This window comes from Marmota monax, unplaced genomic scaffold (genome assembly GCF_021218885.2).
Source record: "Marmota monax isolate L192 unplaced genomic scaffold, Marmota_monax_Labrador192_F-V1.1 WCK01_AAM20220418_F8-fsc00159, whole genome shotgun sequence".
Classification (NCBI taxonomy): domain Eukaryota; kingdom Metazoa; phylum Chordata; class Mammalia; order Rodentia; family Sciuridae; genus Marmota; species Marmota monax.
Genome location: NW_026694999.1, coordinates 2,329,900 through 2,353,022, shown reverse-complemented (window position 1 = coordinate 2,353,022; position 23,123 = coordinate 2,329,900). Strand labels below are relative to the sequence as shown.

The 23,123-nt window shown below is 33.4% G+C and overlaps 1 pseudogene; it reads left to right on the top strand.

The window, feature by feature from the left end:
- The first annotated feature begins 12,319 nt into the window (after positions 1-12,319).
- Positions 12,320-13,519, top strand: LOC124081324 (S-adenosylmethionine decarboxylase proenzyme-like; annotated as a pseudogene).
- Positions 13,520-23,123: the final 9,604 nt, after the last annotated feature.

Genomic DNA, 23,123 nt, shown 5'->3' with positions numbered 1-23,123 from the left:
TTTCAGACCAAGGATTTATATCCAGATAGATAAAGAACTCTTAAAAGCCATAAGAAAACAAACTACCTAAGTAAGATGGATAAAAAGTTACTCAAATATTTTGTGAAAAAAGATAAATAGATGAAAATTTTAAAACCATACTGAGATACTCTCAACACACTTATGAGAAATGGCAAAAACAAAATAGGCAAAAGTCGTCATCCCAAAGTCTGGTGAGGGTTTTAGAAATAGAAACTCACTTTCCTTGTTGGTACAAAAAAACAATACCACTATTATACCACTTTCTTATAAAAGTCAAACACACTCACCTTATAAAGTAATAATACCATGTTTAATTTTTATCCCAATTATCACAAAAGAGCTGTATGTAAATGTTTACAGAAGCTTTATATTCACCGAAAACTGAAAACAATCACTATTGCCTTTAACATATGAATGGATGAATACTCTGCAGTATATCTATACAAAGAATTACTACTCAGCACTCAAAAGGAACAATTGACTCATATAGCCATATGAAGGAATATTTATTTCATTCAGCTAAGTGAAGGCAGCAAAAACCAAAGAGCTGCATATTTTAAGAGTTTAAAAAACATGAGTGATTTACAGGAGTGTTAGAGTTTAAGAAAGCATTACAATGGAAATTTAGGGTGATGTACTTGTTTTATATAATTCTGTGGTGGTTGAAACATAATTCTTTGCATTTTGAAAAAATTACAGAGATTATATACAGTAAAGAGTAAATTAAATGTGATCAGTTTTTAGAATCCCAAAATGGAATAGAAACTGTGCCAAATGAATGTATTACTAATGTGTGATATAATCTCACTGAAGGATGTGAGAAGAAATAAGTTAATATAAATAATTTGTGAAGTAGTATTTTAATTGGATAATATAAAATTAAAAGTATCCTGTTCTTTAACTTCATATAAACATTGTATTTTAGTTGCTAATTCTGATCTCACAGGGGTATATTTAGCAATTCTGAAATTACTTTGCAACCACTAGAATTGTACAAGTAGATAAAATGTAGAAATTAATTATTTGCAATGAGATGGAGGCCAGGCGTTTTTTGTTTGTTTGTTTTGTTTTGTTTTGTTTTGTAGCAGAGAAAGCAGTTACCGATGAGCAAGTGGAAAAAGATAATGTGAACCCTTCAGAGTTGGAAATGACAGGTTGATCTCTCGTTTACTTAAGTACATATATGTAGGTAGAGAAATAAATAAATAAATATGAACACGTGCATATATATATACAAATAACTTTTATCCGTGTGTACTGTAAGAAACAAACAATAATAGCTCTGTAGCAATGATCAGAATTACTGCTTATATTATGGGTTCTAGATACTATTCTTCAATTAAAAAGTTAATGTTCCTTTAGAAATTATTGATAGATACTATGGCGGGAGTAGGGAAAAAACAAATAATTCTGGGGTAGCTTTTCGTGATATAAATAAGCAAAGGCTCCATAGTAACAAGTAGACTGAGCATGTCAAAATGATGCAAAAATTAACTTCACACTAGAAAAAGCTTACAACAGCAAACATAGACCAATCGGAATAACAAAATAAATAATACAATAATATTGAATTATAATCTAATATACAAAATAAATATACATGTGTCTATATGGTAAATAAATTAATGGAGATGGGAAAACTAAATTTATGAATGTAGAAGAAAATGGAAATAAAAAATCGCCAGTATATTTTCAGAGCTTGACTCTCTCTTCCTAAAATATTTACTAAGTTGTGCAGTGTTTTAATATATACATTCTTTAATATAAGCATTTGTTGTGCGGTGTTTTAATATATGCATTCTTTAATATAAGAATTTCTGCTGCTTCTTTGAAGATATGCCACTCAAACTGGTTAATGGTTTAACTAAAGTAAATCAAAGTTAAGTAAATGAGTATACTTCTGAGAAATATCATGACAGGGAAGGTGTTTAAAATATATAACTGAGAGGACTGGGCTTTAAGTCAGTGGTAGAACACTTGTCTAACATGTGCAAGGCCCTGGTTACAATACTCACTATTGTGAAATAAGTAAGTAAATAAATAAATAAACAAATAATATGTAACTGAGAAAGTAGAGCTTCAGAAATCATGTTGTTGACAATTTCATTTTTGTTCATTCCTTTTTGCCATTCCTCTTTTCCATGAATCTTGAATGCGGGCTAGATTTAGTAACATGCTTCTCATGAGTAGAGCATGGAAAGAGACAAAATTAGCTCCCAGGGGAGGAATATACCACTCACTATCTTTTTTCTGTGGTCAAAGTAAACATCTCCAGTAATAAGTCACATTAATATTATGCATCTCTGATGTATCATAAGAATGACATTTTTGATAATATTCTTCCCAAAATTCATACCTCAGTTAAAACTTGAAAAGCCATTGGAGAAACCCAAATAAGTCTATTCTACAAAATACTTGGCTAATTTTCTAAAATATCCAGGTTATGAGCAATGAAAAAAGACATGATGACTAATTATGACACAGTAACCTGTACTAGAACCTGGAAGAGAAAAAAATTAAGTAGAAAATATAGCAAAATCTTAATTAAGCCTATAACTTAATTACTAATATTATAATGTAAATTTTTTTATTTTTTATAAACGTCACATGGTTATACAAGTTGTTTATATTAGGGGAAATAAATAAAGCACATATAGAAATTCTGTACCATCTTTGCAACCCCCTTTAAGATTAAATCATTACCAAAAAAAGTTTAAAATAAACATATTAGCTGCAGCAATGATCTATATGTTGAGTGAGAAAATTTCTAAAGAAGCTGTTTATATGGAGATTCAAGTAAACACAATAAATGTACACTGAATCAGTATGGAATAATATTGCAATTTGTGTTTCTGTTCATTCTTTGAAGATATACCACACAAATTGGCTAATGTTTTAACTAAAGTAAATTAAAATTAAGTAAATGAGTGTACATCTGAGAGATAATCATGACAGGGAAGGTTTAAAATTTATAACTAAGAGAACTGTCTATAACTCAGTGGTAGACAATTTACCTAATATGTATAAGGCACTGGTTTCAAACCCCAGTGTTCCAAAATAAATAAATACACACATACATATGAAATATATAACTGAGAAAGCAGAACTTCAAAAATTATGTTGATGGCAATTTCATTTTTGTTCATATGATATATTAATTATGGAAAGTAAAATTATAGAAAGTTATATGCCAATAATTTAATAACTTTCCAGTAAGTATTTAGATGTACCTTATTTTGCTTTGCTATAAAATGTTGATAGTGCCTCTGGTTTAATTTTGTAAAAATGGTAAAAGTTATCAAATAAAGGAAAAATGAGTCTTCCTAAGAATGAACACCATGTTAAAATAAAGTCATTAAATTTAAACCCTCAGAGTCAGAGGTTACTTATAACCCGTTGCCTAGATGGGTATCAGACACACATCATGGCATTCTATCTAGAACTAAATGTGAAATCTCATGTAGAAAAAGAGTGAATCTAGAATTGACAATAAAGTTTTATTAAATCCTACTAAGCAAAGGCAGGAAACTGTCCTTGCCAAATCTTTATCTTCCATAATTCCTCCTGGGATAGGGTATCTATGTACTTCATGCCGTCCCTGCTCACTCTACTGTGGAGGGGAAAATTGTTTGTTCCATGTTATTGAGCATTTCTGAGAACAATCCACATTCTTATGATTTTACCGTTCCTGTCTGAATTATGATTTTTGAATGTCAATATTATTATTAAATGATATTGTTAAATTATTCCTGTAAATTCATACTCAGAAATATATTACCAATAATTGCTTTATTTTATGCATTTTCTGAAATTTAGTCCTCTGAATAATACCAAACTTAATTACCTACCTCACTACTAACATCATTTCCTACTCCTTGCTTCTTTTTACTTTATTGTTTGCAGATGTTTAAGAGAGAGAGTTAATAGGGAAAGAGGAGAAGCTGATATTGTTCCTTGAGCCAGCTTGGAGGTGTTTTGAAGATTTCTTTCTCATACCAGAAATCTTTGAATAAATTTTCCTATTACCAGAAACCCCAACTCTCTACTGAATATTTTGAAAGAGCCTTTGAACAAGCAGAATAAGTTTTAGGGCAAATTGAAGCTTCACAGATAAAGAAACTAGATGCTCTTATCCCAATCATTAGACCCCAGAATATACTCTTATGAAAAAACATTTTACATACTTTAAACTGAAAGTATATGAGGAAATAATTGTACTATTTTAGATAAGTAACAAAGCAGAAAAATTAATGAAGCTTCTAAAAGGGGAATCAAGTGTTCAGTGTCCCTTTATAACAAATTTCTCTAAATATTAAAACTACAGATATTTTATATGAATGTCCTATGATATCTGCAGATATCCTGACACTTTTACCCTAGCACTGCCTGGGATAGTTATTTAATAATTACTATCATATGCTGGTGTCTCAAGCAGCCCCCACTTTGCTTGTCCCACCCCACAACTGTCACCCTTAGATCTTTGAGAAACATTCTTTCCTCCTTTATGACATCATGTCCACTAAGCAAATGGGATGGTGGTGGGATCTGTAAAGCAGATGCTCTTCTGATGGACTATTGCTGGACATTCCTGAAGATACCTTTGATCATAAGCAGGTAATATCTAATTTAAACACTGACTTATCTTTACTCTTAATGCAAGTTGAAGGCCAAGGAAATACCATTCTTCTGAGCATCCATCATATGATTTTTCAATTTTATTTGGGTTGAAATTATCATTTTTACATTATACCCTCCAAACATCTTTGTTTGGAGGGGATAATGTAAAAATGATTTTACTTTGATTATCCTTTGTTTTACTTTAAAGTTCAGCTGAGCTCTAAGACGACGACTTCCTTTATCTAGTCACTGTATCTCTAATTGTTTATAAACTTGGAAGAGAGGTAATGATGTTGTAAAAGTAATTTATGGTACCTGAAGCATGAGTTATCCCAAGGAGGTAAATTTCTTGCTCATGAGGTTGTGGCCATGGAGTATTTTCCCCAGCTAGTAACCAAGAGATCTTAAAGGTGACTTTTAATTATAGAAGATAATAGGGTCCCAAATATATTAATTTTCTATTGCTGCATAACAAATGAGCACAGATGTGTTTAAAACTATAGACATTTATTATATTACAATTTGCATGGCAAGGTTTAGTCAGACTCTGTTCAATTTCATAAGTTGAAATCAAGGTGTTAGTCGACTACGATCTACATACTGTGGGGTCGGGCTCCAAATTCCTCAATAGGACACCCATAGCACAAAAGTTAATAACTAGAATCAACAAATGGGACTTACTCAAACTAAAAAGTTTTTTCTCAGCAAAAGAAACAATAAGAGAGGCAAATAGAGAGCCTACATCCTGGGAACAAATCTTTACTCCTCACACTTCAGATAGAGCCCTAATATCCAGAGTATACAAAGAACTCAAAAAATTAGACAATAAGAGAACAAACAACCCAATCAACAAATGGGCCAAGGACCTGAACAGACACTTCTCAGAGGAGGACATACAATCAATCAACAAGTACATGAAAAAATGCTCACCATCTCTAGCAGTCAGAGAAATGCAAATCAAAACCACCCTAAGATACCATCTCACTCCAGTTAGATTGGCAGCCATTATGAAGTCAAACAACAACAAGTGCTGGTGAGGATGTGGGGAAAAGGGTACACTTGTACATTGCTGGTGGGACTGCAAATTGGTGCAGCCAATTTGGAAAGCAGTATGGAGATTTCTTGGAAAGCTGGGAATGGAGCCACCATTTGACCCAGCTATTCCCCTTCTTGGTCTATTCCCTAAAGACCTAAAAAGAGCATGCTACAGGGACACTGCTACATCGATGTTCATAGCAGCACAATTCACAATAGCAAGACTGTGGAACCAACCTAGATGCCCTTCAATAGATGAATGGATAAAAAAATGTGGCATTTATACACAATGGAGTATTACTCTGCATTAAAAAATGACAAAATCATAGAATTTACAGGGAAATGGATGGCATTAGAGCAGATTATGCTAAGTGAAGCTAGCCAATGCCTAAAAAACAAATGCCAAATGTCTTCTTTGATATAAGGAGAGTAACTAAGAACAGAGTAGGGTCGAAGAGCATGAGAAGAAGATTAACATTAAACAGGGATGAGAGGTGGGAGGGAAAGGGAGAGAGAAGGGAAATTGCATGGAAATGGAAGGAGACCCTCAGAGTTATACAAAAGTACATACAAGAGGAAGTGAGGGGAAAGGGAAAAATAATACAAGGGGGACAAATGAATGTCAGTAGAGGGGGCAGAGAGAGAAGAGGAGAGGGGAGGGGGGATAGTAGAGGATAGGAAAGGCAGCAGAACACAACAGACACTAGTATAGCAATATGTAAATCAATGGATGTGTAACTGATGTGATTCTGCAATCTGTATATGGGGTAAAAATGGGAGCTCATAACCCACTTGAATCAAAGTGTGAAATATGATATATCAAGAACTATGTAATGTTTTGAACAGCCAACAATAAAAAATTAAAAAAAAAAAAAAAGAAATCAAGGTGTTAGCAACTTTGACATTCTTTTCTGGAGCTTGATTTCTGATCTCAAGTTCATTAAGGTTGTCGTAGAATTTAGTTACTTGTGGTTGTCATGCTGAGGTCCTCAGTGTCTAGGGGGTGCCTCTCTTTACTGGCAGTTTTTTGCATGGTTGTTTTTTCTCTTTGAGGTCACCTGGAAATTCTCTTGCTTCTATGACTTTCATTTCATTAAGTCCCACCAAATCTAATGTTCCTTTTGAATTATACAAAGTCAACTAATTACAGACCTCAAATACATCTATAAAATTACACCTCTGGCACATAACATTAAAAAAATCACTCAAGTGATATCATGTTCATAGATCCTGCGTACATATGAGGGGAGAGAAATAGTCATGGGTTTATGCACAACAGGGAAATTTGACAAGTAATTTTAACATTCTGTCACATCAGTTTCAGCAATTGACATAATGCTGTATCACTTACCTAATTAGGTCTTTGTTAACCAAATATGTTACCTGGGAATTTAAGCATATAAGACATCAGGGTTTTAAAAAACGATTCTTCAGCAGTCTCTGGTTATGGCCTACCTCTTCATAAATCTTGTTACCCATTCATATGTAGGAGATTTGAATAAGCCAAATATCTAGTCTGACTAACATTTACAGAATCCTCACAGATGAATATCATACAATTGCTTTTATTTTGAATCTGTCAAAATTCTACTCATCTGTAGCCAATATCAGCAGTTGCCAGCTGGTGGTCTATCTTAAATTGAACAGTTTTGTATTTTGCCTATCATTAGCTGCTTCCTGAAAATATGCAATATCTTGAGCAAAGTAGGCTTACTTTTTGAAATTATATGTTTCTTAAATATATAATAGATTTGTTAAAATGACCCAATAGTCATATTAAAACATGCCAAGAAATCCACATTTAATCCTGTTTAATCTTAGGTCATATCCTAAGATTGAAACCAGACAATACAAAGCAGTAGATATTGTTAACAGGTTTTCACTTACCACTAGTGGAGGCAAAAATACATACACTAAGTTGATAGAATTCCTGGTATTCCTAATAGCTTGCTTGTTTAATAAAAGAAGAGGATAGTAGAAATGATTTGGAGGGTTGGGCTATGGCCCAGTGGTAGAGCACTCACCTAGCATGTGTGCCAGTCTTTGGTTCCAAAGTCAAGAAAATATATTTATTACATGGAAGTAACCTCTAGCACTCATAGAGAGTGGCTGCTTTGAAACCTTGAAAAAAATTTATGTGACATTACTCACAGATATAGGACAAATTTGCCACTCTACTCAACCATTAGTGAGATAAGACATTTTATCACCTATTACTGGACTGTTCTGTATGAGTGGTGCCAAAGAATTACAAATCCTATCTGATAAACCTATGAGGGTATTTTGACCAAAGACAGATCATTAGGTGGTTCCACAAAAACAATTTTTAGTTAACAAAAAGCCTCCTGTTATCTAAAAACAGGGATGTATTTGTTATCTTGTTTAACTAATTTCTCTCTTAAGGACAGAGGTTGACAATGTCACCTAAAATACATTTTGACTCATCCTTTCAGAAAATGACTTAGACTAATAGATTGTCTATGGATGTTTTATATAGATCAGATCATTTTTTAAGCTTTATAAAATAGAATTGGGCATGACAGTACATGCTTGTAATCCCAGTGGCTCGGGAGGCTGATGCAGGAGGATTGCAAGTTCAAGGCCAGCCTCAGCAACTTAGTGAGGCCCTAACTCAAAAGAGAAATTTTTAAAAGGCTGGGGATGTGGCTAGGTGGTAAAGTGTCTCTAGGTTCAATCCCTGATACCCTCCACTAACAATGAATGTGTAATGTATGGAAGGTATATTATTAAATGTTATAGAAGATATATATGGGCATAAACTGCATATATGTATATTTGCAAACATGCATATAATTAAAGTTTAAAAGTTCTTACAAACTGCATCTGTACTTCTAGAGTATAGAAGTAACAGGAAAAATTTCAAAGGTAATTTTTGCTTTATAAAATTGTATATCTAAATATATAATGAAAAGAAAAATAAATGAATATATTAGGAAGCCAGACTGACAGAGGTGCAGTTATTTTGAAGACCAAGGTCATTTGGAATCACTCTGTTGAGTCTCCTTATGAAACTTGTCTATAACTTATTTTAACCATTGGATATCTTTTTGGGTAGAAGTGAGCCACCATTAAGATCTCTTTAGTTACTAATTGGGGATAATTCTCCATGGCTATAACCTTACACGAGCAAGAAATTTATCTTCTTGGGATAACTAATACTTCAGGTAGAAATTCCAAATTCCTGAATCTGATTGAACTTCTCATATGTGCATGCATGAATGTAGCACTGTGGGTTCACAGGGCACAAATTTTTTAAAAAAGTAGTAAATGGTAAATGGATTGAAGAGAGATTGGTGTAGTGGAGGGAGGGGCGTTATTGGGGAAGAGGGAAGTCCTAGGACTGAATTGGAGCAAGTTGTGTTCCATGCTTTTTAGATATGTCAGGGTAGGTATATCTTGGTGTTGTATATAACTAAAAATAAATTTTTAAAAAGTACCAAAATTCTGTAAATATTTCTAAATGTGAAGACAAATTCAAATCTTACACAAACATTGAGAACTAACACATTCCACAAGGCAGTGTTAATAACATGATATTAAAAACATGTTTTTTCTTAACTGTATTGATGACAATAGCCAATTAACTGGAATGCCTTTATGGATCCAATAAGGAGTAGTTTAATTCTTAAAAATGTTATGACAGACTTCTAGTTTCATTTCCAACATTTAAGAAGCCTGGAAGTTGTTACATAAAAGCATTCAATAAGAAAAAAAATGGTAAATAAGCTAAAATCAATGTCTTTTCTTGGACCTGTCAGAAAATTGAGTTCACAGAGCAAACTGCCACCCTGAAATCTGCAAGTAGGCAAATATAGAGGGTCATTGCTGGGTTCTTCTTATTTGGAACAGAAGTTGATGATGCCATAAAATGGCAGGAACACTAAAAAGGTAATTTTGATGAATTGCTGGAGCCTGAGTATAGACTAGCATGAAACTAAGAAACTCCTTGGAGCAGATGCTATCTTAATGAGGCTGTCATATATTTGTGGATTTTATTTCCAGAAACTTCACCAAATTTTCATGGTGAAAGATTAAGAGAGATAGTCTCATGGCTATAATAGGTGACAGGGAAATGAACCATTCGAAGTATTCCCAGAATATTATTCATAAAGTAAATGCCTACTCTTTAGGAAAGACTTTAACAGAACCCATCTCACCTGGGATTAGGAAATTTTCCCAACTTTAAACCCTTATCTTTCTTGTCTCATGTAAATAATAATAATAATAAAGAAGAGATAGACAAGATGCAGAGGCAGGGAAGGTGGCAGAGTGGCTCTTTGTCCAAGCGGCCACATTTATTTATAACAATAGGTTGCATGAGGTCATTAGGACCATAACCACATTATTGCTTAGAGTATCAGTAAGGTTGCTTATTCTGGAGTTACATTTCACAGTTACAATATGCAATGTTAGGAGCTTTGTGCAGTTCTCAAGAAGGTCCATTGTCTGAAGTTACTGTTAGGCAGGCAGCTCCAGGAGCACCAGAGCTTGGCAAAACATTGTAGTTATCAAGCTAGCAAGTTCCTTTGTTACCAGGGGTTATGCGCCTCAGATTAAGTTCGAAGCTGATAAGACTCTAGCATGAAGGGCATTACCATAGCAACTGGGCATCCTATGCCTCTGCACAGAAACTTTCCTAGGCACCAAGCATGCCACAGTCATGAAGTCATCAGGGACCCCAATCCCAAACACAGAACCCCTACAGTCTCACCTCAAGAGGATGAGGGAGTTAAGAAATACTTGTGAAGAAATACTTGTGAAATACATGAACAGAAGCCTACTAAGTGATCAAAATTTAATCATAAGATTATAGAGTACTTTTTCTCTCCCACTCCTTACCATGTCAATTGGACCCAACACAATGGTGTATTATAGGTGTGAGGGTTAAAAGATGTAGACTTTATAATAAGGAAGAGTTCTTAGGAATAATCTAAAAAAGATGAGGTTGGAATTAAACATGCTAGAAGAATTTGAAGTTTCTGATACTTAGAGTTCTAGTAGAATGAAATGTAGCTTAACTCCAGGGTAGATTAATATAAATCCTATACTAAAGGCCTCTCTTTACCACTGTTCCTATGATCTAACACATCACATCTAGGTTTCAACAAAAAAAATAAGGCTCATAATCAAAGGTAAGGAAAAACAAGTCTGAACAAGTATCACAACCAAATTCAGATATTGTATAAATTTTTTTAAGTAAAAAGCAGGGATTTTAAATGAAGTATGAAAAATATGTTAAGGACTCTAATGGAAAAAGCAGAAAACATACAAGAATAGGTGAGTAATATAAGTAGAGAGATGAAAACTCAAAAGAGTTTTTAAAATGCTAATAATAAAAATGCACTAGTGAAAATGAAGATGCTTTCAATGGTTTCTACAGTAGACTAGAAAGGGCTGACAAAACAATCAGTGAGCTTGAAAATATGCCAACATAACTTCCCAAAGTAAAATAGAAGGACAAAAAGGAATGTGGATAAGAAAAAAAAAAAAACAGAACAGATTATGCATTAACTGTGAGACAATTGAAAAAAGTATAACATCCATGTAACGGGAATAGAAAAAGAAGAAGGAGAAGAAGGTGAGGAGGAGGACAAGGACGAGGAGGAAGAATAAATATTGGAAGCAGTAATGGCTGAGAATCTTAGAAATTAATGAAATTCACAAAGCCATATATCCAAGAAGTTTAAAGAACACCAAGCAGGCTAAACAACAATAACAACAACAATGAAAACACACACAAACACCTTGACACTCTGTGTTCAAATTTCTGAAATCCAGACAATTATCAAGGGTAAAAGTATTTTATCTATAGAGGAAAAAAGGGTAAAAATTACAGTGGACTTCTTGTTACAAGCCATGAAAGCAATAAGAAAGTGGGGTGAAATATTTTTTGAAAATCCACCAACTTAAAATCCTATATCCAGTGAAATATTATTCTTCAAATGGAAATAAGAAATAAAGGCTTTTTTGAACTGTCTTGACTTTTCTAATAAAGAATTTGTCATCAGCAAGCCTGGCCTGCAAAGAATTTTGAATTTCTTTAGCAAGAATGAGACTTTATGGGGTCAAAAGCTTGGATATACAAAAACAAGGAAGAAGTTAAAATAGGATTAAATGAAGGTAAAATAAAATATTTATTTTTTATTGGTAATCAAAATCTGTTTAATTAAAATAATAATGTTAGGTTAAATGAAATTAATAGGCTTACACAGTATGGCCGGCGACATTAGCTAGCGCTCGCTCTACTCTCTGTAATGGGAAAGCAGCGGACTACAAGAGACTGAACTGTATCTGCCTCTATTTCCAACAGACTCACATTCAACTTTCGCTCACACACACAAAGCCGGGAAAATTTTATTAATCCTTTTTTAAAAAAAATTAATATTTGTAAATCAATGGATGTGTAACTGATGTGATTCTGCAATCTGTGTATGGGGTGAAGGTGGGAGTTCATAACCCACTTGAATCAAAGTGTGGAATATGATATGTCAAGAAATTTGTAATGTTTTGAACAACCCACAATAAAAAATAAAAATAAATAAATAAATAAATAAATAAAATTATAGCAAAAAAAAAGGAACCTGAACTTTAGTAACAGCTGAAACAATCCGCAGCGGCGGGAGAAGAGATTTAATTTAGTTGATTTTCTGTGGTTGTTGGTTATTCGCAGTCTCACGGTGATGGAAGCTGCACATTTTTTTGAAGGGACAGAGAAGCTGCTGGAGGTTTGGTTCTCCCGGCAGCAACCCGAGGCAAACCAAGGATCTGGGGATCTTCGCACTATCCCTAGATCTGAATGGATATACTTTTGAAGGATGTGCAATGTTCAATCATAAGTGTGACAAAAAACGGACAAGCAGGAACCTTATGTACTCAGTGAGAGTAGCATGTTTGTCTCCAAGAGACGTTTCATTTTGAAGACATGTGGTACCACCCTCTTGCTGAAAGCACTGGTTCCCCTGTTGAAGCTTGCTAGGGATTACAGTGGGTTTGACTCAATTCAAAGCTTCTTTTATTCTCGTAAGAATTTCATGAAGCCTTCTCATCAAGGATACCCACACCGGAATTTCCAGGAAGAAATAGAATTTCTTAATGCAATTTTCCCAAATGGAACAGCATATTGTATGGGACGTATGAATTCTGACTGTTGGTACTTGTATACTCTGGATTTCCCAGAGAGTCGGGTAATAAGTCAGCCAGATCAAACCCTGGAAATTTTGATGAGTGAGCTTGACCCAGCAGTTATGGACCAGTTCTACATGAAAGATGGTGTTACTGCAAAGGATGTCACTCGTGAGAGTGGAATTTGTGACCTGATACCAGGTTCTGTCATTGATGCCACACTGTTCAATCCTTGTGGGTATTCAATGAATGGAATGAAATCGGATGGAACTTATTGGACTATTCACATCACTCCAGAACCAGAATTTTCTTATGTTAGCTTTGAAACGAACTTAAGTCAGACCTCTTATGATGACCTGATCAGGAAAGTTGTGGAAGTCTTCAAGCCAGGAAAATTTGTGACCACCTTGTTTGTTAATCAGAGTTCTAAATGTCGCACAGTGCTGTCATCACCCCAGAAGATTGAAGGTTTTAAACGTCTTGATTGCCAGAGTGCTATGTTCAATGATTACAATTTCGTTTTTACCAGTTTTGCCAAGAAGCAGCAACAACAGCAGAGTTGATTAAGGAAAATGAAGAAAAAACGCAAAAAGAGAACACACATAGAAGGTGGTGGCTGCTTTATAGATGATGATACTGGGGGCCATGCTTTCCATGACCACCACCTTGTAGTTGCAGAAAGCCCTAGATGTAATGATAATGATAGTGTAATCATTTTGAAGTGTATGCATTATTATATCAAGGAGTTAGATATCTTGCATGAATGTTCTCTTCTGTGTTTAGATATTCTATGCCACTCTTGCTGTGAAATTGAAGTGCATGTAGAAAAAAACTTTTACTGTATGAAACTTTACAACACTTGTGAAAACAATTCAATTTGGTTTATGCACAGTGTAATATTTCTGCAGGTATCGTCCAAAATTCCCCACAGACAAGGCTTTCGTCCTCATTAGGTGTTGGCCTCAGCCTAACCATCTGGGACTGTTCTATTATATTGCTGCCAGAATTTTACATCCAATTACCTCCACTTTCTAGAACATATTCTCTACTAATGTTATTGAATCCAGTTTCTACTTCATACAGATGTTTTTTGCAACAGCAATTAAATTTTTCTTTCACAAGACAAGTCCTTAAAATGATTCCAGTTACTCATTTTGTGTATTTACTATTTTAATAATTGTTTCTGCATTTGTAGTCTTTTGATTTTTTTTTCCCTCAACCTGGTGTCTTCCCCTCCAGCCCCACAAATGAAGCAATAAACTTACACTGTGGGTTTATATACTAATCTTATATCCCAGGTGGGGAAAATCTCCGGATTTAATTTTCTTTTAAGGGCATATTAATTTGGCCTCCTTTTTAATGGCATGGGCTCTTTTGGAAGGTAAGTGACAATATTAAATATTTCTCACAAAAGAATTTTAAGCATCTCCAATATTGACTAGCAGGGAGGACATAGAGTTATAGATTTGGGTATACTAACTAAACTGTACTCCCCATGTTATTCTATGCTCTTTGATAAATGAGATTAGCTTCAAACAGTACCATGCCTTTCCTAACTCGCTAAGTAGTGATCTAAAAGGATTTTTATCACTAAGTAGATAAGTAGGGAGATTTAGTATATAGGTTGTCCTGGATTCATTAAATCCTGTCAGCTTGGATCATCCACCTTAACTTTTACTTTTAGTAGTCATTGCCACTAATTTCCTATAATAGTGTATTATAAACTTTGTTTCAAAGCAGATCAGTGGTTTTCCATCTTAAGACTTAAAAGTTATGTGATTGATAACTTGTTCTGACTTCATCTGTTCCCTTAATATCTTCCTCCTTCCATGGTATTCAAAGATAAAATGAATAACTGCCCAGAATGAAAATTGTACATGTTATTCAGATATTCCCATGTGTAGCAGAATGTATGGATGAATTTTTTAAAATTAAAATTCTAAAAATATTCAGTGAGAAATAACAAGTAATACTGGCTTTCAAGAGTTGTGATCTTTTATCTATATTTGCAAATACTGTGGTATTTTAAGCAACTGAGAACAGCAAAATTGACTATTTTGTATTTCTTGAATTCAATATTTTCTTGATAATTTCTGGATTGATGCAGTGATGCTTTGTTCCTTCCATAGTTATAAACGAAAAGCATTTTTTCAGTGTTTCTCAACAAAATCTGCTTGGTTTGAAATCAGGTGGTTAGAACACTGTTTTGACTTATATCTCAAGCATGCTGTTGATCGAATGTTTCATTGAGGAAGCTTTCAATCAACTCGATCTGTTTGATTCCTAATGAGCACAGCACGTAATGTTTTGACTTGCTCTGTTGTGAGAACCTATACTCAAGGGTGGATTTTGTTTTCGAGCAGTATCAGTGGATTGGTAATGTTTGTTGGCTTTGAGGTCTGATTTTTATTTAAAATTTTTTTTTTCTTTCCCCTAATAGTCTTAAGACTTCTAATGTTGAAAACTTGGCACAAATTTGTGTGGAACAAAGCCTATAAAAATGAAAACTGTAGATTGAATAGGATCTATCCTAGTGTGATAGAAGAGGGAAAATTTTGGTGCCATATTTCTCTCTTCATTAGTGTTGACTTAAATCGGTTGAAATGTATTTCTGTATCACAATTTAAGCTTCAATAAAAGTTTGCTTACTTAAAAAAAGAAATTAATAACAGCAATATCATAAATGATAGGAGGGAGAAAGTGAGAATACTGCTATAAGATACCCATATTGCTCAAGAAGTGGTCTGAGAATTATTTGTAGGTGAAATTGGATTAGTTGTAAATGTATAATGAAAACAACAAAGCAAATCCTCAAATAATTTATTAGCATACTATAAGCAATACATTGAGAGAAAATACAAAGCAATCATGTAAAGTGCTTAAGTAAATCAGAGAAGGTAGAAGAATGGAAAAGAAAAAATAAACAACAGTGCAGTGAATAGAAAATGATTTTACATATGAAAGATTAATCCAGTTCTACCAATATCATGCCACTTAATCAGAAACTTAAAAGACTATCAGAGAAGACAAAGCAGAATTCAGAAAAAGAAGATTTATCAAGGACAAAGGCAGACATGACATAATGGGAAAAAGTCAATTAGAGGATATAAAAATCTGTAATACATGTGCACTTAACAGCAGAGTATCAAAGAAAGAAGAAAAACCTGAAAGAAAAGCAAAGGGAAAGAGGCAATCACTATTATATTTGAAAAATTTAACATCTTTCTTTCAAGTGATAGAGCACTCATAATCTCAGTAAGAATGTAGTTGACTTGAACAATAGAATCAATAAGATCAAATGTACAGTTTTAGAATGCTGCACTCAACAGCAACAAAATATTCATTTTGCTCAAGCTTATATGGAACAATCACCAGACTAGATGACATTCTGGGTCATAAACAATCTAAAAAATTTAAAAGAATAGAAAACATAGTTTTTGGTCAGAACAGTAAGGAATTAAGCAAAGAATGAGTAACAGAAAAATAGATGAGGAATTACCCAATATCTGGAGATTGAAATTTTTCCCAATAGCTCAAGACATTTAAAAATTTAGGATTATATTTAATAAAGTATATACAGGATTTATGTGTAGAAAACTACAAACCTCAGATGAAAGAAAGCAAAGAACATCAATATAAAAATAGATTCTGTGTTAATGGATTGGGAAACTGAATATTATTAAAATGTCAGTTCTTTCCAAATTATTCTGCCGATTCAACACAATCCCAGTGAAATATCCAGAAAGCTATTTTGTGGACACTGATTAAGGAAAATTCAACGACCTAAAATAGGTCACAACATTTTGAAGAAGAATGAAGTTGGAGGATTCATACTACCTGTTTTCAGAGCTCATTTTAAAGTTACAATAATTCAGACAGTGTGCTATTGGTGAAAGGACACAGATATTAATGAAACAAAATAGAGAGCATAGAAATAGACCCATATAAATATAGTCTTCTCATCTTTGTAAAGTAACAAATGCAGGCCTATGGTAAAAGGATCATCATCTTTTCAACAGATTTGCTGGAAATATTGGAAATCCAGACACAAAATTTATAACTTTCACAAAAATTAACTCAAAATGGACACAAACACAAATGTAAAACATGAAACTCTAAAAAGTTTCAGATGAACATGTAAGATAATATATAGGCACTTTAGAAATGAGCTTTTAGATACAATACCAAAAGCAGAATCCATGGAAGAAAAAAATGATACATCAGACTTTATTAAAATCAGAGATTCTGCTCTGAGAGGACAATATTAAGAAAATTAAAAGAGTAGTCACAGGCTGAGAGAAGTATGCAAAGGCATGATAGAGGATTTGATCCAAAATACGCATTCTGCTGCTGTATATACCTAATTAGAACAAATAAATAAAGTAAACAGAGAACAAGAAAAAATATGGAAGTCACTCTTAAAACTCAACAATAAGCCTATAAAAAAAACCCAGTTTAAAATGAACAAAAGATCTGAAGAGATACTTCATCATAGAAGATGTAGAGGTGGCAAATAAGAACAGGAAAATTTTCTCAACAATATTTTTCATCTGGAAGTTGCAGGTTAGAAACAATGAGATACTGCTATATGTTCAGTAGAATGACTCAAACCTTCCCTATCCTCCCTCCCCACAAAATAATTCATAGTACCAATTACTGATAAGGATATAGAACAACTGGAACTCTCATTGCTGGTTGAAGTACAGTGGTATGGACATTTGGGGAATCATTTGGGAAGATATTATGATCTTCAATAAAATTCAGGAAATGTTGCTCCTGGGTATTAATGCAACTGATTTGAAAACATGTGTACACAAAAAAACCTTTATGCCAAATTTTATAGCAGCTTTATTTATAATCACTAGAAGAAATCTTCAATATACAAATGAATAGACAAGTCATTGTATTTTGATACAATGGATATTATTCAGTGATAAAATGAAAGACATGGATTAAGTTTAAGGGAATATTCTAAGTGAAAGAAGCCAGTATGCAAAGGCAATATAGCTTATAATTTTAGTTATATTACATTATGGAAATGGCCATTAAAAAGACAATAAAAAGATTATTGCATGTTAAGGGTTTGGGAGAGAAGTGTAATTCCCTACTCATTCTGTGTGTGCTCTACAAAGTGACATCCTTCCAAAGAGAACAATATGGAAAAAAAAAAAAAGAAACAAAAAACAGGGTGTAACTTCATAGTGAAGAACCTGATGCTATCAAAACCAAATGATCAAGTTCAGTGTCAGCAATGATAAGGCATGTTAATAGTAGTACACTTGAAAAGTTGTTGTTATTAAAAAAGGTGATTAATCTTTGTGGTGTTCCTTCCCAAAACTCATAACCTAAACACGAAAAAATATATATCAAAGGCAGACATCAGACAAACTTCAATTAAGGGATATTCTCCTAAACACTTGTCCATTCCTCCTCAAAACTGCCACCTCCAAAGGAGCCTAAAAAGACAAGATAACTAATTATAATGTGGTTCCCTGAATGGGATCTTGGAACCCAAAACAGACATTCGGTACAAATTCAGGAAATCTGGAAAAGATATGTATTATTTAATAATAATATGTCAAAATTAGTTTATTAATTGTGGAAAAAATGCATCATGATGAAAGATGTCACTAGTAGGGAAATCTGGGCATGTGAGTATGGGAACTCTGTGCTAACCTTGCATTAATTTTGTAAATCAAAAACTATTCTAAAAAACAAAGTTTATTTAAACAAAACTCATCAGCTGGCAGTCTGAAAGTTTGCTGGGGCCCCTTCGGCTGTGGCTCTCAATAAACCAAACTATCGAAAAATGTCATAACAATCCTGCCTGTTTTCATATGATAATGTTTCCACAGTATAGAATTATTTAAATAGTTCTTCCTTTAAAGAAAGGAGGCAATATCTCAAAATAAGATAAAGAAAAGACAGAGGAAGTGATTTTAAACTATGCAGTTTTCTCTTTTAGAACTGTCCAATTCAAATTTTCTTTGACAGATTTGTTTTACATAATTAAATCTGAAAGAATTTTCATACCTCTTATACTTGTGCCAAAATTAAGATGCCAAGAAAAGTATCCATTTCAAAGGAGAAAGGAAGTGGCTACCCAGATTGTAAAATAAAGACTGTTCCTGAGAAACAGAGAAGTAAACCAGAGAGAAGATAAAATGTTAGATGAAGATGGATGACAGCAAAAGCTTTAGAAGGCTTAGGAAATGACTAGACATTCACAGTGGGTACTTGCTGAAAGAGAAATAGAAGTAAAGTATCAGGTACAGATGTTTCTTAGGATATGAAATCACACAATAGAAACACTTCTTCAAACAAACTCTTGTACTGAAAATCAGCTTTCTTCCCAATGAATTGGTTTAGAAAATTATTTCCTGTTCAGTGTAAAATAGCACTCAAAAAGGCTTCACTGTGAGGTTTGCAATTTAGTGCAAAGGAAAAATTACTCCATGGATATTTATAAAGACAATGAATTTGAGAAACCACTCACTTCACTTAAAGACAACAATAAATATTTATTAAATACTTAAAATATGTATTACATAAATATTGTCCTAAATATTTAAGTTAGTTATCTTATTTAATTTGTTTTTTCAAAACTACCCTTTGAGTAGATATTACTTTAATTTCCATTTTACCAAAAAAGAAGTCAGATATATGGGATTCTATCAAAGTATTTAGTAAGTATGAAGTGCTAGCATTTGAACGTAACAACAGTGCTTCAGACTGATACTCCAACCCACTTTATAACACTGCCTACTAGACATAAGTAAATAAGACTATTTGGCTGAAAGAAACTTTTTCTAGTTGTCAATAGGATTTTCATATAAATATTACTTAAATTTCTCAAGCTCTTAATATTAGATATATATTTCACTATTCAGAGTTGATAAGGTAACATTATAAAGACAGATGAATTTATAGTTTCCATTGAAATGCCAGTTTTTAACTAGATAGTATTGATACTTCAAACATAGATATTAGCAAGATCTGAGGAAGGTTCTATCATAACATTAAGCACAAAATGTGGAGCAATAAAAAGTCAAGAATTGAAAAATAGGTCAGACCTATTATCTGTTCATACTTGCCTTAGTGTGGTTTCTGTTGTGATGACAGAATAACAGGGACTGGGTAATTTATAAAGAAAAGAAACATTTCTTATAATTCAGAAGCCTGGGAAGTTCAGGTTGAGGGACCACATCTGCTGAGGGCCTTCCTGTTGCATTATAATATGGCAGAAGGCATCACTGGCAAGAAAATAGTACACATGAAAGAAAAAGGCGGAATGGGGCCCAACACATCCCTTTTATGAGGAACCCACTCCCATAATAACACTGCCACAATAACAGCATATGATCTAATCACCTCTAAAGGACCATTCTTTCAACAGAGTAACATTGTTAATTAAGTTACTGAACATGAACTTTAGAGGTCACATTCAAACAACTGCAATATTTGAATGTCTACAAAAAAATAACATCAAATTCCCTGGGCTGAAGATGAACTGGAAATATCCTCACAGACAGTTCTCATATGATTTTGATCAGTGTCCTATTTTCTCATTTGTCAGTGTGTGTGGGGGGGGGGGCGTGAAACAAAAGGCAAGTGTCCCTGAGGATGTCTTATAATTTTAAGTACAAGAATCTGGGTAAGAAATTATATTGGACCATAAACCAGATTGGGGTTGGTGGATTCTCAGATAACATCAAGATCTCTTTCTAAGAAGAGGCCTGTCAGTAGAGACAGAGCATAACCACACACCAAAGGCTTGCCATCTCCTGACTATACATAGAGTCATACAAACATCTTAGAAGTAAAAGTTCTACAGAGACTGGAGAGGGCAAAATCAGGAGTCCTTGAGTATAAATTGAAAGTGATGGGATACTGCAGTAAATGATTTGGGATTGGATTGCCTGTGATTATGTCTCCAACATGAATTAGAAATGGAGATGGACATATTATACATAAATGGAGTGCAGTCTATTCCAATTTTGATCCCATTCTAGTGGTTGTACATGATGTGGAGCTACACTGGTCATGTATTCATATATGAGAATTAGGGAAGTTATATCCCATTCGTTGTACTGTCTTTCCTATTCTCATCTCCCCTTCCTTCCTTTCATTTCTCTTTGTTGAACCCAGTGAATTTCTATACTTCCCCTCCTTACCCTCCCTTGTTATAGGTTAGCAACTACATATCAGACAGAACATTCAGCCTTTGGTATTGGGAGACTAGTTTATTACACTAAGCATGATATTCCCTAGTTCCATTCAGACATAATTTAATTTTTCTTTATGACTGAGCAATATTCCATTGTGTATATGTACCATATTTTCTTTATCTATTCATCTGTTGAAGGGCACCTAGGTTGGTTCCATAGCTTGGCTATTGTGCATTGAGCTGCTGTAAACATTGATGTGGCTGTATCACTGAACAACATTGATTTTAAGTCCTTTGGGTATGTATGTCAAAATATACACTGTTATGTATATCTAAAAACAACAAATTAAAAAAAAACAAACGGAGATTGAGATATTTTAAATTGTGGAAAAATAAAGAAGTTACATGTCTACAAAGCTGTATTATTAATGTCATAAATTAACTAATTATGAAGTTTATCACCTTATATTTCTTTTTGGTATAGCAACACTATTATGATATAATTCACATACCATAAAGTTTTCATAGTTTGAGAATTTCACTAGTAGAAATTTTTAACTAAGAGTTTTAGTTTTAATATGTATTTCCTTGCTGTCATTTCTTTTCTTTGTAAATTTATTTCTATTTTTTAAAAGAGAGAGAGAGAATTTTTTAATATTTATTTTTCAGTTTTCGGTGGACACAACATCTTTATTTTATTTTTATGTGGTGCTGAGGATCAAACCCAGCGCCCCGCGCATACCAGGCAAGCGCGCTACCACTTGAGCCTCATCCCCAGCCCTATTTTTATTTTTTAAATGAACTTTTTATACTTCAAAAATCTTGGGGGTTTCCAGTGTTGATCCTAATTATAATTTTCACTGATACAAACTTTAATTCTGGTATTGCTTTTTATTTTCTTAAAACAAAACTTTTTTATTTTCATTTAATCTTACCATTTTCTTACTATGATCCACTTGTCTTATGTGACATTTTAAGGTATATGTGAGCTTCAGAGATCTGGACTCAAATCTAGGGTTTTAAATACCATACAGGAGATGCTGAGCTACAGACAGAATTGAAAGCCATTGTCATAGTTCAGTTTTTAGGGTCTATAAATATTTTGTGTAGTGAGTCTATTTCTCTGAAAAATCTTCTATTTGATCCACAAATAAGGTGCTCTGATATTATAATCAGACAAAAAAATGATAGGTAAAAACATATATAAATAATTCTCTATTCCCTAAGAAAGTTTAGGGATGGATAGAAACATAGATGGATGGATAGATACATATAATTATACATATGTTCATGTATCATAAGAATTACAGACACAAGGAGAAAGAACTTGTATTTTTAACCAAAATACTGTAGGATTTCTTGTCTGAAAAACTAGTCAACCTCCCTGGATGAGATATATCTCTATTTTGTCACCTCTCAAATGAAATGAACAATCCTATAACATATAATAGAAGTGTCTACATATAAGACATATCAGAAATATAGGGATTGCTTACCATGTGCTCAAGTACCTTCCCATATGGAATTCAGTTTATTATGCTAATTAAATATGTGAATAAGAAAATCAACATAAGCTCAATTAGTGCATGTACACACAGGATTCACTTAGGACACCATGAGATTTGGGACTATCAGGAACAATTCTTGGAGAATATTAGCACTAGATTTTTTGGCAAAAACATTTCCTTAGTTAAATACAATATAATACATTCTAGCATCATGTTTATGTCTTTGTTAAAGATGAGACAGACACAGGAGAGAAATGCTGACCAAGTTAATGTTGCAGGAAATTGGTGTCATTACAAAGTATTAAAGAACATGTATGCTTCATTATTAAAACTCTATTAGTGGCTGGGTTTGTAGCTCAATGGGAGAGTGCTTGCTTAGCACATGTGAGGCACTGGGTTTGATCCTCAGCACCACATAAAAATAAAAAAAAATAAAGGCATTGTATACATATTCCATTAGTAAGAAAGGATTATCTAGGTCTGGAAATATAGCTCTGTAGTAGAGAACTAGCCTAGCATGCAGAAAGCCCTAGTTTCAATCCCCAGCATCATGAAAAAGAAAAAAAAGAACAAAAGAAATGGCTATCTGTTAATGTAATTCTATAGTTGGGAGTCTATCTTATAAGATATAT